This window comes from Lutra lutra, chromosome 13 (genome assembly GCF_902655055.1).
Source record: "Lutra lutra chromosome 13, mLutLut1.2, whole genome shotgun sequence".
In the NCBI taxonomy this organism is placed as follows: Eukaryota; Metazoa; Chordata; class Mammalia; order Carnivora; family Mustelidae; genus Lutra; species Lutra lutra.
The window spans coordinates 89,558,099-89,576,609 of NC_062290.1; the positions used below are offsets into that span (position 1 = coordinate 89,558,099).

The following is an 18,511-nucleotide window of genomic DNA, read 5'->3' on the forward strand; positions in this document are numbered from 1 at the left end:
CTCTCTCTCCACCTGCCTCTCTGCCTACTTGTGATCTCTCTCTGTCCAATAAATAAATCTTAAAATATATATATATATTTAAAAAAAAATCAGTGTGAGTTTTGCAGGCCTGGAGCTTCTCAGTTTGGACTGAGCACGTTGGGGGAGCTCAAGGCCCACATCTGGCGATGGCTGCCACCGTGGCCTGTGCCGCTTCCCATGAAGAGATGGACTAATGTCATTTACCTCTTGCTGTGCAATAGTCTTCTAGAAACTTCTGGTTTTTTTATCTCTTTAAGACACAGGAGGCAAAGGTCACAGATGCGATTAGAACCTCAGATGAAAGGCATACACCTTTCAGTTCCGATCCCATGGCCTGTGAATCAAGATGTCGGAGCTGTCCTTCAGGTATGTGCCCAAATCGTGGACTGATTTCGAGCAAGCTGGACTTAAAGGTCAAGTCGGCAAAGTCCAATTTATTGCTGAAAGAACAGGAAAACTCCTCTTCCAATCTGTGATAGTAATGCCGACCTCGGGGTTGAGTTTTACAGTTTGAAAAGCACTGATTTTTTTTCTATGACCGGCTCATATGATGAATCTCCTCATCCCACTTCTGCAGAAGGGGGAACAGTAACCAAGGCCTGGAGAGACCAAGTAACCTGCCCGCCCCCATGGCTGGGCAGCTGGGCAGCAGGGAGGAGCACAAGCCCCAAACCAGTGCCTGCTCACTGTCGGGTACCACTGCCTCCTAACTGAGCACCACACTTGGCCTCTCCGAGCCTCGCTTTCTCCATCTCTAAAATGGGCGTGATGACCTTCCTTCGAGGATTCCTGAGATAAACCAGGTGACGTGTGGATTTGTGCTGGGCGTTCAGTGTAAGTTATGACTGCCGCTGTTATTTTAACAACTGAAGTCAGCCACGCCTGTTTTGAGCCCAGCGGCTGGAGATGCATATGCGAAGGTCCATCCCCACCCCTGCTCCGTGGACTCTCCATCCAGGACGGGTGGAGACAGGTAAAAATCTAATTATCCCACAGCAGGATAAGGATCATAATGATGTATGTGTATCAGGTGAGAAAGTACTGAGGACAAAGTGGGGCGGGGGGGGGGTTGTTGGATTCCCCCGGGAACCTGATGAGCTGGTTGGAAGCCAGAGGAGTGTTGTAGGGGGACAAGGCCTGGAATGGGAGCCCTGCCTGAGCCCCTGTAAGGGGTGCCCCTGTACCCCCGCCCAAACACCCCTCCCCACAGCAGACACACCTCTGCCAAGGAAGCAGGCCCCCGGCAATTCCTGGGTCTGACCACTGCGGGCTCAGCTGATTGGACCGTGGCGAGCACCCAACTACAGGCAGCCAATGGGAGGCGAGGAGCTGCCAATGAATGCAACAGCCGGAGAGCTACGCCGAGCAGGTGCTCCTCAGGTGTGAACAGAAGATACCCAGAGGGCGCTGGAAAGGTGGGCGGGGCGGAGGCTGAGCCCGGCGCCCGGGGGGCGGGGCTTTGAGTCGCAGGAGCAGTGCCGAGAACCTTGACAAATAAACCCATCCGCGAATCCGCTTCCGGTCTTGGCCAGTGCTGGGGTCCTCCCCTGTGTTCCCGCAGCCCGCTCAAGAGGTTCCCCTTGTACCACGAGCATCCTCGCCATAAGCCCCTCCATGCCAGAGTCCTCAGAGCGGCTCTGCCCTGCTGACAGCGAAAGGAGCCAACTACCCTTAGCTGGCTGGCGCAGGTCCATCTCCTGCTCTTTGGGCGCTGCGGTCCGCCCAAAGCCAGGCCCTGCCGAAGGCCATTTGGGATCCCACTTGTTTTTTTGGGTACAGGAGGGTAGGAAGACATTTTCTGTGCAAGCCTCTGCTTCCCTGTCCAGTGCCTCCAGCCCTAACTCCACCCCCATGAAGGCCTCCCTGCCTTGTCCTAAGAGCAAGGCCCTCCCTGGCACGGAGGACCCACACAATATTGACCCAGATGAGCCCCCTTGCAGCCAGCAACCCTCTCCGCACTGCGCGTTTCCTGTCAGACTCTTCTTTGGGCACAACTCCGACTACAAGGACCCATCAGAGGCCTCTGGCGTGGGGATCGGGTGGGGGTTGTCCCTTGAGAGTATGTCCGAGGCAGGAGCTCAGGGAAGCCTGGAGGGGGTCAGACGGCCAGCGTGGAGCAGACACAAACTTGTCTAAGACCAATATAGGACCTGGCGAAAGAGAACAGGTTTTTCCCTCCTGGACTGGACAGCTGAGAGATAGAGCTTCAACTGGGCAGTGATAAAATAACAATTATCACGTGGGGCGCCTCGGTGGCTCAGTGAGTTAAAGCCTCTGCCTTGGGCTCAGGCCATGATCCCAGGGTCCGGGGATCGAGCCCCACATCGGGCTCTCTGCTCCGGAGGGAGCCTGCTTCCTCCTCTCTCTTTCTGCCTGCCTCTCTGCCTACTTGGGATCTCTCTGTCAAATAAATAAATCTTAAAAAAAAAAATAAAATAACAATTATCACATAACCAAATTAACGACACTACGGGAATTGATCCCTGCCAGACCCTGTGCCTCGTGCTTTGTACGTGTTAGCTCAGCGTCTTCTTGTAGCCCGCCTAGCGGGGTGGGTCTGTTATTATCCCCATCTTCAAGATGAGGACACTGAGGTTCAGAGGGGTGAATCCACTTCTATGTTCAACCGAAGAGCCAGAGACACATACATGGTGGGTGCGTGTGAAGAAGACCCTTCAGGGAGCCCAGAGGAGGAGGACTTGACTGGGAGGGGGCTGATGCCCAGAGCAGGCATGGAGAGCCCTTGGGCTGATCTCCCCTGGGCCAGGCTGGATGCTCTGACCTCCCCCAGGGCCGCCCGGTTTCGGTCTGGACTGTCCATCTTGAGCCCTGTAATCGAGGGCTCCACCCAGAGCACTGGGCTGGAGTGAGGGGGGTGCCTCTGAATTGTCCTGAAATTGGAGCCTGGAAAGGACCCGATAGGTCCCTTGCTGTCCCCACTGCCTCCAGCACAAGCTGCAGCCAGGAACCCAGGTGACCGAGTTTGGCGATCCTGGGAGGCCCTGACTCTCCTATCCCATCCTGGGCACAGTGGATTTGGGCCTCCGAATTGCACTTGCACAACGTTATCCTGGAGGGGACAAAAGCAAAAAAATGCTTCTTCCTCCTAGCTGGACGCCAAATTTGCACCTAGCTTTCAGTCACTCCCCAGCTCTGCATGGACTGAACCACACGCCTAAGCCCGTGAAAAGGGCAGGCTTGGGACCACTGTGCCAAGGGTGAGTCCTCGTGGGAACGAGACGTGTGAGGTCCCAGCACGTCCATTTCTGAAGGTTCTAGAATGAAAGCAGGAGACTGGAGTGCCCAGCAGAGGTGCTTTTCTGGCTCCTTCATCCCTTCAACCCCTGAACCCCAAGCACGCTAGTGTGCCAGGCCCACGGCTGGGTGCCAGGGACATGAGACTCAGGTTGGAGGCACCCTGACCTTGGCAGTGTTCTGGAGCTGTCTTCTCTGTGACCACTCTCCAACCCCGTCTCCACCCCATGCCCTCTCTCCAACCCCAGGCCTGGGGTTCTGCTGGGCCAGCCTCAGCCCTCCTCCTTCCTGCCTCTTACCCTGTTCCTGGGCACTGCCTCCTGAGCTCATCGGTGATGACTTCAGAGACGTCACACCCTAGGCCTTGGCCAGCTTGAGATCCGAGGGACTTCAGGCTCTTGCCTTCCCCTCCCTCTCTCTCTAGCATGACTCAGGCAGGGACAGGGCCTAGGCTGTGGTCAGACTTTCTTTTTTGATGCAACCGCTTTCTTCACTCAGACCACAGTCCCCCACCCCGGGCGGCCCCCCCTCACCTCCCTCTCAGCCCTCTGACGTCCGTCTGCCCACATGCCAGGCAGACAGAGATCCTCACCTCTGCTGAGGTCAAGGCCAGTCTTCTGTCCTGGCTCCGGCTGCTCAAGGGGAGAGGATCAGTGAGGAGGCCAGTGCCGTTGTCCAGAGGAGAGGGGCCGGGGACTGAGAACTGGAACAGAGCTGGAGGGCCTCGGGGGCAGCCTGGCTGTCGGTTTGGAGACGGAGGAAGTGTGAAAACAAGAATGCCAGGGGCAGTTGGACTAGTGGTTTCCTCTGGGCAGAGGGCGGTACTGACTGGGACGGACACGAGGGAACTTCTTGGATGCTGAGAAATTTCTGTCTCCGTCTGGGTGGATTTCGTTAAAAAGAGAAAGAAGGAAGGAAGGAGAAAAAAGGAAGGAAGGAAGGGAGGGAGGAAGGAAGGAAGGAAGAAAGGAAGGAAATCCCAATGGCCTAGATCTGCCTCAAGTAACTGAGTAGGTTGGGACTGTTTACCGCGGTGGGAACCCTGAAAGAAACGCTCACTTGGAAGAAAAAATCAAGCACCTGTTCTGGGTTTAACCAACGCCTGGACATCTAAATTGTTCCCCGTGCATTCCCCAAGATACACAATGCCAAGACGAGCATCTGTGTGCATTCAGATGAATTCCTACAAGTAGTTTTTCTGGATCAGAGTGTGTCCCAAAGACTTTGACTTCCCATTACCAAAAAGATTGTCTCCGTTGGCATCCCTACCAGTGTTCATTCACGGGTTCATCCGTTCCTTCTGTGAGTGCCAACTCTGTGCCAGACCCTGTCCCGGGTCCTGGAGACATGGTGGCAAAGGAAACAGGGAGATTGCCACCAGCCCCTCCCTGGAACACTCAGTGTGGGATGGGGATCCATTCAACCTTGAAGGGGTTCACACATTGAAAATGCTTGCCCACGACCTTGGCCTGAAACCAGTGACCAGCTGTTTATAGTGGTTTTTCTTCTATAGCTGGAAAAAGATATATTAGAAGGCCAGAACTGGAGGAGCTGGGCAGAGCAGGTTGGCGGGGGAAGGGTGCACTGAAGGAAAGAGCGCAGAATGTGCAAAGGTCCTGCACTGAGGGGTATGGGGGCAGGGAAACACGGCCAGGCAAGACATTGAGCTTTATCCCCAGAGCAATGGGAACCAGGAAGGGATTATCAGCAGCCAAGGGACTTGGATTTTTATAAAAGATCATCTGACTGCATTAGAGGGAGGGCTGGAAGGGATGCGGGTGGGGAGGAGTTGAAAGTCTGTTGAGTAAGTTAGTTGCTATCTGGTCCACAGAATTTGCATTTAGGTCCCCACACTAATGAATGGCAGCTCATGCACAAAAGATACATGGCTTTTAGGCAGCAAAATTAATGTGATCCTAGGTTATACTGACAGAGGTTCACTTTCAAGACACGGAGATATGGGGGTGCCTGTGTGGCTCAGTGGGTTTAAGCCTCTGCCTTTGGCTCAGGTCATGATCTCAGGGTCCTGGGAGTGAGCCCCGCATCCATCGGGCTCTCTGCTCAGCAGGGAGCCTGCTTCCTCCTCTCTCTCTGCCTGCCTCTCTGCCTCCTTGTGATCTCTGTCAAATAAATAAATAAAATCTTAAAAAAAAAAAAGACATGGAGATATGGCCAAAACAGGGAGAAATGGTCACATTTTTTTAAAAGTTCTAGAACAATAGCTATAGTATCAACCCCCCCCCCTTTTTTGTACAAACAACAGCAAATATCCACACATAGAAACAGCCATCCATTTGTAGAAGCAGAGAAAAAGTTCTAGAAGTAGGAACAGCTGGCCAGTCACCAGGCAACTCTGGAGAGAAGGACCAGAAGTCAGGGGACTGACCATCTCTCCTTAGTTACACACTTCTGTATTGTGGGAGATTTTATTTATGTATATAGTTTTCAAAGATTTATTTATCTATTTGAGAGAGAGAGAGAGCGAGAGCTCATGAGCATGGTGGGGCACGGGCAGAGGGAGAGGGAGTCTCTAGCAGACTCCTCGCTGAGCGCAGAGCCTGACCTGGGGCTCAATACCAGGGCCTGGAGATTAAAACCCAAGCAGAGGGCGCCTGGGTGGCTCAGTGGGTTAAGCCACTCCCTTCGGCTCAGGTCATGATCTCAGGGTCCTGGGATCGAGGCCCGCATCGGGCTCTCTGCTCAGCAGGGAGCCTGCTTCCCTCTCTCTCTCTCTCTCTCTCTCTGCCTGCCTCTCTGTCTACTTGTGATCTCTCTCTGTCAAATAAATAAATAAAATCTTAAAAAAAAAAAAAAAACCCAAGCAGAAACCAGCTCAACCAACTGAGCCCAGCCCCCCCCCCCACTCCCGGACTTTGGGAGATTTTAATCATAGGCTCATATTCCACACCATCCAACCTTGCTTTAAATTCCAGTTTAGAGGAAATAGGGGGGATGGAGGAATGTGTTCCATCACACCGAGAGACACACCTGGGGGTGGGTCTTTCCCTGGAGCCCCCAGCCCCATCTCTCCAACAGGTCACTGTCACAAAAGGTACACTAGCTTAGAACCCTGAAGACATACAATCAGAGGACTTGAACAAAACAGCCATGGAAAACAGGGTGGGCTTAACTGGGAAATCTTCAATAAAATCTTGCTTTGGGTAAGGTGAGAATTGTCTGAAATGGAAACATGGAAGTCACTGGCGGATTAAAGCAGGTCTTCAGGGGCACCTGGGTGGCTCAGTGGGTTGAGCCGCTGCCTTCGGCTCAGGTCATGATCTCAGGGTCCTGGGATCGAGCCCCGCGTCGGGCTCTCTGCTTGGCAGGGAGCCTGCTTCCTCCTCTCTCTCTCTGCCTGCCTCTCTGCCTGCTTGTGATCTCTCTCTGTCAAATAAATAAATAAATAATCTTTAAAAAATAAATAAATAAATAAAGCAGGTCTTCAAACAGTCTGTTTGGTTTGGTCCCCCAAATGAAATCCCACCAAGATCATTAAATCAGCCCCTCCGGACACAACGGACATTCTCCTAGAAAAGCCACAGCACGTTCTCATCCGGTGATCCTGCCTCGTGGGGTCTCCGTTGTCGGGGAAAACAAAGCCCTAGGCTGGGTAAGCCCCTGCCCGGTGAAGGATCTGGAAGGCTGGTATTTGAACAGCTCCGATGTCTGGGTGGAGGGGATGTGACACTCCTGTTTATTTTTGCTTGTTCGTATTTTCTCATATTCTTCACGCACGTGTCCTGTTTCTGTGATTTAAAACACATATTTTAAAGTATACGCATACATTATGGGGCTTCTGATTTTATTTTTTAAAGCTCTCAAGTCCAAGGAAGCGAGGAGTGGCAGCCTGCTTCCGCCTCCGCGGGTAGACCCTTCTCTGCGTTGTCCCGCGTCTTTCAATACACCTATGTGCGGTCTCAGGTGGAGGAGCGATGCCCTCCCCAACCCCCAGGAAACCGCGCGGGGAGGCGGGGACCCAAGCCCTGCGCTCTGGAGCCTCGCCCCTCGGAACCGCGCGCCGGGAACCGTGCGCCCTGGGGCCCTGAGTCTTGGCTTCGCCCCAGCGGTGCCACCGGATTGTGCATTTGGTTTGATCAGAGACTACCAGAGCGGGTTCGAATCCCGGCTCCCCCACTCTCAAGCAGGAGGACTTGGCACAAGGCTTTGCGGCCTTTTTTTTCATCTACCACACCGAGGGGATGGCAGTTCAGCCTTCTGATAAGGACATTACCTCCCACCTCTCCTCTATAAACATAGGCGGCAGCCCCCACCAGGCTGTTCTCAGAGTTCCCCGAGAAGCCCTGTGCGCCGTCCTTCCCTCAGGCGCCTGACCCCCTCGAGTTCTCACACAGGCTAGCAATTTTCATTAATTTTGGTTCAATTCCAAATCTGGCTTCCATGACAACCAAATGCAAGGCTTAGTCCTTCATTAGATCTTGTATTTAAAAAAAAGGTGGGGGGACGCCTGGGTGGCTCAGTTGGTTGGAGGACTGCCTTTGGCTCAGGTCATGATCCGGGAGTCTGGGGATCGAGTCCCGCATCGGGCTCCCAGCTCCACGGGGAGTCTGCTTCTCTTTCTGACCTTCTCCTCGCTCATGCTCTCTCTCACCGTCTCTCTCTCAAGTAAATAAATAAAATCTTAAAAAAAAAAAAAACCTCTCTCAAGGACAGTATTGAGGGTAATTGGGGGAATTTGAATGTGGGCTGTATAATTGATAATATTGTTATATTGAAATTAAATTGTGTAGGGTAGCGGTTTGTGGTTTACAGGCGTTGTCCTTACCCGTAGGAAATACGCCATGAAGGGTTTACGGTTCAAGTTTACTGATGTCCGCAAAGGGCTTTCAAATGGATCAGCAAAAGGAAAAGAGAGATGGCCCTGTGAGAATGCACTCACGTCGCGTGGATCCGTGGGAGAGACATGTAAGCGTTTGTCCTAGTAGTCTTTCCATTTTTCTGTAGGTTCAGTTTTTGTTTGTTTTTAGAGAGAGAGAAAAAGAGAGAGAGAGAGAGCATGTGCACGAAAGGGGAGAAGGTCAGACGGACAACCAGATGCCCCGCAGAGCAGAGAGCCCTATGTGGGACTCGATCCTAGGACTCTGGGATCATGACCTGAGCCCAAAGGCAGATGCTTAACCAACTGAGCCACCAGGCATCCGGTTCAGATTTTCCACCCCCAAATAAAATGCTACCAATTTTCTAAGCAGGAGGCTCATGTTTTCTTGTTGCATTAGGGACAGGGCTGGGAACTGTTCTCCCCCTTCCCTCTCTTTCCCCTATATCGCCCCTCACCTGGGCCACATGGTTGGGTGTTAACACATGTGGTGGGCTAGCCTGGGAACCTTGGCATTCTTCTTAATGCTGTCTCCAGGGAGAACTGCCACGAGCACACTTCTAGAACCACCTAACCCCACCAACCTTGCTGAGCCAGGGCAGCCTGGACGTTGGTTCAAGATCACATCTATTTGGTCATTGCTGGCCACTGCCCTCTAGCCTTTACCAGGAGACATTCTGAGCAATGTTCCCATGCAAAGGCCCTCATTTTTTTACCAGAATGATAAAAAACTCCACCTAATTTAGATGGATCTCACTGAACCAACCTCAGTTAGTCCTGAGTCATGTTTCCATATATGAAAGGATGGTCACAGTACCCTTGGAGAGTCCGTGAAAATGACAGAGCTTCTCCCATAAAAACCACACACACTCATTGTGCACGTCATGTCAAGATGCTGACAGGACGTGTGAAGTCCACTCCCCAGCCCTAGGTTAAAATGCGATGGGCAAGACAGAAATGGGACACAAACTAAATCTTCTTGTAATGGAATACGAGCCAGCAATAAAGGGGAGTAGTCATGACCGTGAAAATACGGTGCTCAGGAAAAGAAGCCGGACGCAAGAGACCATGTGTTACTGACCTATTTGCGCGAAATACCCAGAAAAGGCAAAGCTGCAGAGACAGAAAGTATATTTGTGGTTGCCTGGGGTGGGGACAGGAAATAATGGTAAATACGCAGGAGGGAGCATACGGAGAGGACGAGTTGGTTTAAAACTGATGAGTGGTGATGGCTGCATAACTTGGTATACGTATCAAAAAAATCACTGAGTTGCACGTCTGAAAAGAGTGAGCTACATGGTTTGCGAATATGGTCGATTATGTTATTTGAAAATGTCACTGGGCCAGAACAGATTGACTAATAGTGTTCTGTTTTGTTTCAGAGACTTATTTTGGACAGGCCTGCCCACCTCTGGTGGACTCACGGGGCCTCCTGATTCGGACTCATGATCTTATCCCTGACCTCACACCCTTTGTCCCCAAACCCTCACATATTTATTCTGCCCCGACTGGGCTGTGCATCCCTGCGGGGGCAGAACATCCCTGCGGGGGTGTCTGTCTTACTCACCACCATGTCCTGGGGCCTACACAGGAAGCTGGCCTCTTAACACTTGTCTAAGGAGGGAAAGAAGCAAATAATTGTGTCCCCACCCCACCTTGGGGTTTCCAGCTGCTCCTTTTACACAGTCATCACAAATCCAACGACTCTCCTTCCCCATGGCTGGGTGCTTGGGACTCTCTTCCTCCCTCGGGAGAGCATTAAACTTTGTTCTCTGTGTTGCTGGCTTGACTTCTCATCTTCCCTCCCTGGAATTACTCACTTTATTATTTTTTTTAAAGATTTTATTTATTTATTTGACAGAGAGAGGTCATAAGTAGGCAGAGAGGCAGGCAGAGAGAGAGGGGGAAACAGGTTTCCCGCTGAGCAGAGAGCCTGATGCGGGGCTCGATCACAAGACCCTAGGATCATGACCCGAGCCGAAGGCAGTGGCTCAACCCACTGGGCCACCCAGGCGCCCCTGGAATTACTCACTTTAGATGGTTTGGGTTTTAGCACCTAATGTTTCTTCCATTTGACAAAGGCCTGTGTGCCAGGGGCTCCGTGTGTGTAATCGCATTTAACCCTTGTAACAGTCCAGAGTAGGTACTATTACTATCCCAGTTGGCAGATCAGAAAACTGAGGCCCAGAGAGTTTGAGATAATCCCCCGAGATCACACAGCTGGTCAGAAGCGGGTCTTTATGCCCAAATCCAGACGCTTGAGACGAAAAACAGATCATTCCACCTTCCAGAGGGTAATACACCTCTGGGTCATTCAGTGGACAGGAGTGAAATGCGATCAGTCAGACGTGAGGGGTAGGACCTGGACCCCCGTGAATGCCCAAGAAATGCGTCTTAGATAATTTCGAGGATTAAGAAATAGATGCTTCATCAACACCAGTGAATGGGATTGCTCCGTCAGCGAGGGGTCCTTTTGTTTCCCCGGGCCTTGCTTTCTACCTCTACCCGCCTCTCTGGCTCTCAGATACATTCTCCGCCTCTGCTTCTGACATGCAAAAACAAACAAACAAACAAACAAACAAACAAACAAACAACCGTGCTTCTCCCTTGGGTCAAGTTGTTGGCGCCATCTAGTGGTCAAACTTGGGAACTACATCAGCCTCCTTCTGAAGAGCCTCCAGGTGAGGCAAGGTTGGGGAAACCAATGCTTTGGAGCCCCTCCCTCGTGGACGAAAATACAACATTCTTCAGGCTACCAGATTCTCCAGATGTGTTCAAGCTACCTCCTGGAGGCCACTCTAACTCTCATATTTAATTGTAAACTATTTCATCAAGGAAATAACATTTTACTATAGTAGTCCCTTTAGCTCTCTGTGTCTTTAATAAAACGAAAGCTCCAAGCCCCATCCCTTTGGCCTTCCGACCCGAAAGTCATCTCCATGCTGAAACTGGAATGCATCAATTCCTTGCCATGTTTTGTTTTTAACTTTAAACGTGTATGTATCCATAAACAACATGTAGCACATACGTATTTTTTTTAAGCTTTTTATTTATTTGACAGACAGATCACAAGTAGGCAGAGAGGCTGGCAGAGAGAGAGAGGAGGAGGAGGCAGGCTCCCTGCTGAGCAGAGAGCCCGATGTGAGACTCGATCCCAGGACCCTGGGATCATGACCTGAGCCGAAGGCAGAGGCTTTAACCACTGAGCAACCCAGGCGCCCCAGCACATACGTATTTTTAATTACAATTTTTATTTTAATTTCACTTAGTTAACACACAGCATTATGTTAGTTTCAGGTGTCTAGCACAGTGACTCAACAATTCTATACGTTACTCTGTGCTCATCATGATAAATATACTCTTTGATGCCCACCAGCTGTTTCACCCACCCCCACCCACCCCTCCTCTGGTGACCAGCAGTTTTCTCTATAGTTAAGAGTCTCTTTCTCAGTTTGTCCCTCTCTTTTTTTCCTTTGCTTGTTCCATTGTGTTTCGTTTCTTAAATCCCACATATGAGTGAAATCATATGGTATCTGTCCTTCTCTGACTTATTTTGCTTAACATAATACTCTGTAGATCCATCCGCGTTGTTGCAAATGGCAAGATTTCATTCTTTTTTATGGCTGCATAACATTCCACTGTGTGTGTGTGTGTGTGTGTGTGTGTGTGACATCTTCCTTATCTGTTCATCTATTGGGCTGCTTATAATTTCACTATTTAAAATAATGCCGCAACAAACATGGGGTTCCTGTATCCCTTTGAATTAGTGTTTTTATATTTCTGGGGTAAATACCCAGTAGTGTGATTATACGATTGGAGGGATAGTTCTTTTTTTAACTCTTTGAGGACCCTTCATACTGTGTTCTGCAGTGGCTGCCCCAGTTTACGTTCCCACCAGCACTGCATGAGGTTTCCTTTTTCTCCATATCTTTGCCAACACTTGTCATTTCTTGTATCGTTGATTTTAGCCATTCTGACAGGTGTGAGGTCATCGCTCACTGTTTTTTTGATTTGCATTTCCCTGGTGATGAGTGATGTTGAGCATCTTTTCATGTGTCTGTTGGCCACCTGGATGTCTTCTTTGGAGAAATGTTTGTTCATGTCTTCCGCCCATTTCTAAATTTGGGGTTTGGGTGTTGAGTTGTATCAGTTCTTTATATATTTTGGACACTGACCTTTATCAGATATGCCATTTGCAAATATCTTACCATTCTGTAGGTTGCCTTTCAGTTGTATTGATTGTTTCCTTCACTGTGCAGAGCTTTTTATTTTGATGTAGTCCCAGAAGTTTATTTTATTTATTTATTTTTTAAACAGATTTTATTTATTTATTTGACAGAGAGATCACAAGTAGGCAGAGAGGCAGCCACAGAGAGAGAGAGAGGAAGCAGGCTCCCTGTGGAGCAGAGAGCCCATGTGGGGCTCGACCCCAGGACCCTGAGATCATGACCTGAGCCGAAAGCAGTGGCTTAACCCACTGAGCCACCCAGGCACCCCCAGAAGTTTATTTTTGTTCTTATTTCCCTTCCTCAGGAGACATATCTAGAAAAATGTTGCTATAGCCGATGTTAGAGAAATTGTTGCCTGTGCTCTCTTCTAAGATTTATGGTTCAGGGCTCACAGGTAGGTGCACAACCCATTTTGGATTTATTTTTGTGTACGGTGTAAGAAACTGGGCCAGTCTCATTCTTTTGCATGTAGCTGTTGAGTTTTCCCAACACCATCTGTTGAACAGACTTTTTCCCGTTGCATCTTCTTTCCTCCTTTGTTGAAGACTAATTGACCATATAATTGTGGTTTTCTACTCTGCTTTATTGATCTATGTGTCTATTTTTGTGCCAGTACCACACTGTCTTGATTACAGCTTTGTACTATAACTTGAAGTTGGAGCACATGTACGTTTTAATAGATAAATAAATGGTGTTCTGTGCCGTATCCTGTTGCCACTTTCCACTCAACTCTGGTTGCTGAAACTTGTAGACATTCATACACATAGTATAAGTTCATCCATTTTTACCTGCCACATAATATTCCACTATAGGACTCTACAGTGGTTTGCTTACCCATTCCCCTAGTGGTGAGAAATTAGGCTTGATTCCAACGTTTATTTTTTTTTTTTTATTTTTTTAAAGATTTTATTTATTTATTTGACAGAGAGAGATCACAAGTAGACGGAGAGGCAGGCAGAGAGAGAGAGAGAGAGAGAGAGAGGGAAGCAGGCTCCCTGCTGAGCAGAGAGCCCGATGCGGGACTCGATCCCAGGACCCTGAGATCATGACCTGAGCCGAAGGCAGCGGCCTAACCCACTGAGCCACCCAGGCGCCCCAGATTCCAACGTTTAATATTACAAACAGAGCCTCAACAAACATCCTCAAATGTGTCTCCTGTGCACATGTATGAGTCCTTCTAGGGCTGGGCTTTGTACCATGTATGCTATGAATGGGCTGCAGGTGGGCAGTGGGGAAGAGCCCAGGGAAGCCAGAGCCCTGAACGCAGTCACCTCACCCAGCAGCCCCTCCACCGAACCCAGTAGAATGGACTCATACGTTCATTTTCTTCACGTGCCATAACGTGAGAAAGGCTTAAAGAGTAGAATTTTGGGGTCATAGGGCACACACATTTTCAACTTTGCCAGCTATAGCCAAATTGGTCATGTTTTCAACCTTCTTTCTTTTTTTTTTTTTTAAGATTTTTATTTATTTATTTGACAGACAGAGATTACAAGCAGGCAGAGAGGCAGGCAGAGAGAGAGGAGGAAGCAGGCTCCCAGCTGAGCAGAGAGCCCGATGCGGGGCTCGATCCCAGGACTCTGAGATCATGACCTGAGCCGAAGGCAGAGGCTTAACCCGCTGAGCCACCCAGGCGCCCCTCAACTTTATTTCTTGAACTGACTTTGGAGGGCTTTTGCTTCCCCAAAGGATCTAGGTGACTGCCGCTTCCTGGGTATGTAGCTTAGGACTGCAGACCATCCAACCATCCATTCGTTTCACAAAAACTTATTGACATCTGTGCCGGAAGTAACAAAGTCCCTATCTTTGACCTGGGAAGCTCATGTCCTTGACAGCATCTATGAACCTGGAAAGCCAGCATGTGAATTTGCAAGCAGGGTGAAATTTGAGCCCCTCTGCCATTCTTGACAAGACACCCCCCTCTTCCCCACCAGGGGTAAAGCACTGTCACCAGCCTGAAGGTGCAAAGAGAACAGTCACCCTTGGTCTCTTTTGAAGGGTGCGATGGTTAATTTTATGTGTTAGCTGGATTAGGTCATAAGGTGCCCCTATAGTTGGTTAAACGTTATTTCTGGGTGTGTTTTCCAGGGAGTTCCTGGATGAGATTAACATTTGAATCAGTAAAGGGAGGAAAGCAGATGGTGCTCCCCCAGGTATGTGAACCTTATCCAACCTAATGAAGGTCTGAGAGGAACAAAAGGCTGAGTAAGGAAGAATTCTCAGGTTGAGTGAATGAATGAAAGGACGTAGGTTTGGAACGGGGCTGAGCAGGGCTGCTGGGCAGAGGGAGAAAGGCGGGGCAGACATGGGGGCCATGCTAGGGGAGACTGGGAGATCTGTACTAGAGGTGGATCTCTTTTGGGGAGCGGTCCTTTCCTCATTGTTCCATACCAGGGGATGCTGTCCTGGTCTCACCCCAGGTCACCCCAGGTTGCAGCTGGCTGGGTCAGGGGCCACCTGAGCCCGGCCGGGGCAATCAAATCCCTTCCCTGGGAGTCTGGAATTGGAGTTGAGAGTGGGGAGGGGAGAAGAAGCCGTGAGTGTGTGGTCTGTGGGTGTCTGGAGCAGCGCACACACAAAGCCGGGTGCTGGGCAGAGAATGGGACAGATCCACAAAGGAAAGGTGATGGAAGAGAAGGAGGGGGAGAGGCGGGCACTCCAGGCCTGACTCAAGTCCCTCCCTTGATGCCCAGCTCCTATGCACGTTCCGTGAGGTACTGTGTGTCTCCCGCCGCCTGAGGATCCACTTCCTTTTGCTGCTTAATCCAGTGCCAGTGTTTTCTTTAGCTTGAAACCCACAGTCTCTATGGATGCCATCCATTAGCCATCTTCTCCAGCACTGGATTTGGACCTCAGCAATGTGATCCCTCTGGGCAGTGGATTTCCTTTGCCCACAGCGTTCTGCTATCAAGGGGGTTGGCGGCCCTTGGGCCCATACCCTTTCGGGAGGTCAAAGAGGGTGCCTGGGTGCCTGGGTCCCAGGGGGGAGAAGAAGCCAGCTTTTAGTTAAACACTGAATTCTCTCCAGAGAATTCATGAGTGAACATCTGAGACTCAAGTGGAAATAAGCGATTGCTAAGGACCCATGGCCTGCAGTGGTGTGGCCAGGTTTGCAAGCCAGGCCAGTCATTTCAGAGCCCGCCCTTGGTCCATCCTTCTGTGGTTGACTGGCGGCGGTCAGGGAACAATAGTGAGGGACTAGAGCAGTACGTATAAGTACGAGGAGGAGAAAGCTTCTTCAGAAATCTTTCAGAAGCGTTTCAACAGTAGCAGTAGCAACACCTTGGGACGCTTTTCAATAATATTGTATTTATAAAGAACTGTCCATGAGGCAGCTGGCCAGTCTTAGGTGACGCTGGTAGAACTTGGATGAAAAACTCTCACGGGAGGGGCCTCCGGGTGCCTCAGTCAGGTAAGTGTCCGCCTTCAGCTCAGGTCATGATCTCAGGGTCCTGGGTCTCAGGGTCCTCTCCCTCTGCCCCTCCCCTGATGGTTCTTTCTCACTCGCTCTCTCTCTCTTAAATAAATAACTAAAGTCTAAAAAGAGTTTCAAGGGATTATAAGTGGGCAATGGCAATTGTTTACCCTGCCATAGCACTGAGGACACTGAACTCTAATTGCGGGGAAGTGCCCCACTCCCACAACCAGAGGGGAGTCCTGCTGGGCGGCATTGACTCTTTCTTGCTTACTGGAATCCCTAGGGGGACAGGCACAGTCGCCAACACACAGGAAGACTTTGGGTCCTAGAAGATGGATGAGCACTTTCCAACGTGAACAGAACTGACAATAGTGGTCCAAGAGTTCAAGGTATCAAGGAGGTACATTTCCAGAAGCCTTGATTGCCACACCAACACTCCCTTTACTGGCTCCCTGGTTCCCTTCGTGCACTGCACATCTGTCCGGTTGCATTTACATCCCACACCATGACCACATGTTTAGTCGTCCTGCCAGAGCTCCCTGCTCAGCTAGGTGCCCTGATACTCATCATCTCAAGTGACCCTCAGGGCAACCCCGTAAGAAAGAGACTATTGTTACAAACATTCTACAAATGAGGAACCTGGGTCTAGAGAGGTTCAGTAACCTGTCCAGGGTCATACACACAGTCATAGCAGAAGCAGGATTTGAACCTGGGCAGCTTGTCTCCTGTAGTAGGCATCTCAGGCACATTAGCTAACCCCTCTGGATCTCAACTCTTTCATCCGTAAAATGGAGATTTTCACTGCTGCTTCACAGGGTGCTTTAGAATTAACTGAGATAATGACTTTACGCACCCAGAACTTGGCATTTAGTAGAAAGCACTTAACACACACACACACAAATACATAATGTTATTTCTATTTTTAAAAGTCATTTTTTGGGAAAGATTTTATTTATTTATTTGACAGACAGAGATCACAAGTAGGCAGAGAGAGAGGAGGAAGCAGGATCCCCGCTGAGCAGAGAGCCCGATGCGGGGCTCGATCCCAGGACCCTGAGATCATGACCTGAGCCGAAGGCAGAGGCTTTAAGCCACTGAGCCACCCAGGCACCCCCATAATGTTATTTCTAAAACGTGCAATATTATATGTGATTAAAAATCTACAGTGATTAAAAGCCAATCTATGGCTGGCAGAAGAGGGGGCATGAGGGAAGATGAGAGAGAAGGATGACAAAATGAGAGAGGAATCTTCTGGGGGTGATGGTCCCCATGGTGATGGTTTCACAGGTATACACAGATGTTAAAATTTACCTAACTATACCCATTAAATATGCGCAGTTTGTTGCATGTCAACTCTAGCTCAACAAAGCTGTTTAAACGCATATGTAATACTCTATAGCTGTAAGATTTCCTAGAAACAAACTGGGTATCATTGTGTGCAAAGTAACAAACGAGAGAAGGAAAACACCAACCATCGCGCACCCCCAGGAGAACCCCTCTGGGTAATATAGACACTGATAAGACTTGGATGAGAACAGGGCTTAATGTAAACAATTAGCATTTTAAGTAATCTACTTTTGAACTTTTTTTTGTTGTCAGTATTTTTTGTGACCTTGTGAAGGTCGCAGAAGTAGTAAGTGATAGAGTCAGGATTCGAATGGACCTCTCTAAGTGCTGAGACCAGCAGCTCACGAGCACCCTCTAGTGCTTCCCTCCCCAGGTCTCCCCAGTTTCGGGTAGGTTCACAAGCTAACAGGTAGGCTCACCTCCTTGACAGATCCAAAGCTCCCCAGGGAAACAGGTGAGGGGCGGGGCGGAGGGGGGGCGCGCTGTCTCTGGTCCTGAAAATCTCAGCCTGCAGGGAAACCAGAGAGCCGAGCCCTGTCTCCAGCAGGATCACACCCTTCCAAGACTTTTCTGGCCGCTCTTTCATCTTATGACAGCCTTGAGGAGTCAAGCTGGTGGTTTTGAATATTTTCAATCGACAATTTAAACACTGAAAGCAATGCTGCAACAGAGCGATGACAGAAAGAGTAAAGGGAATGGTAGAACATGAGGGCCAGGGGTTGAGTGGAGGGTGAAGAAGGCGCCAGGCTTCAGTGACCGTGACACAGGATGGCAGCCAGCACAGGCTTGGACAATTTACGAAAACCGAACAGACAGCCTTAAGACAGAATGTGGATCTAAATGCCCAGAATCACTCCCCTTTGTAAGATTTGTAACAAAAATTAATATGAATGGAGTAGTAGTTCTAATGAGGTGGTCACCCAAGAGCCTCATCAGTGCCAGGAAAATGGCAGAATTCACATAGCATCAAAGTTGTTCTATGAGACTTTTGGTGCCTAACAATGTCTAAAGAAAATATGAAACTCCCTCAGCCACTGAAGGACGGTATTATAGCAATTAATAAAAAAGAGCCATTGGCTGTCACTACCTTCTCCCTCATCTGACTTACAGTCTTCATTTTTCTATAGAAACCAGGTTTCTAGATCTATCTTGCAGACCTCAGAGTACTGGAGGTTCCCATTCTAAGGCAATGTATCCTAAGATACTGTAAATGGTAGTAATTTTTTTGTCCATTTGAAATACATGTTCTTTTTAAAAATTTTAAAATTTTCTTAAAAGAGCAGGAATGGAGCACAAAGCAGTGTCAGAATGATTATGTAGTTGGAGAGCAACTGTTGGGCTCAGCTATGTCCACCACTGGGGCTCCAATGTGTCTTTGTCCCCCAGAGAGCTCTTTATGAGGGGGCC

At 49.5% G+C, this 18,511-nt stretch overlaps 1 pseudogene; it reads left to right on the plus strand.

The window, feature by feature from the left end:
• Positions 1-367: 367 nt before the first annotated feature.
• On the plus strand, positions 368-18,164 carry LOC125083029 (ubiquitin-conjugating enzyme E2 variant 1-like; annotated as a pseudogene).
• The last annotated feature ends 347 nt before the right edge of the window (positions 18,165-18,511 follow it).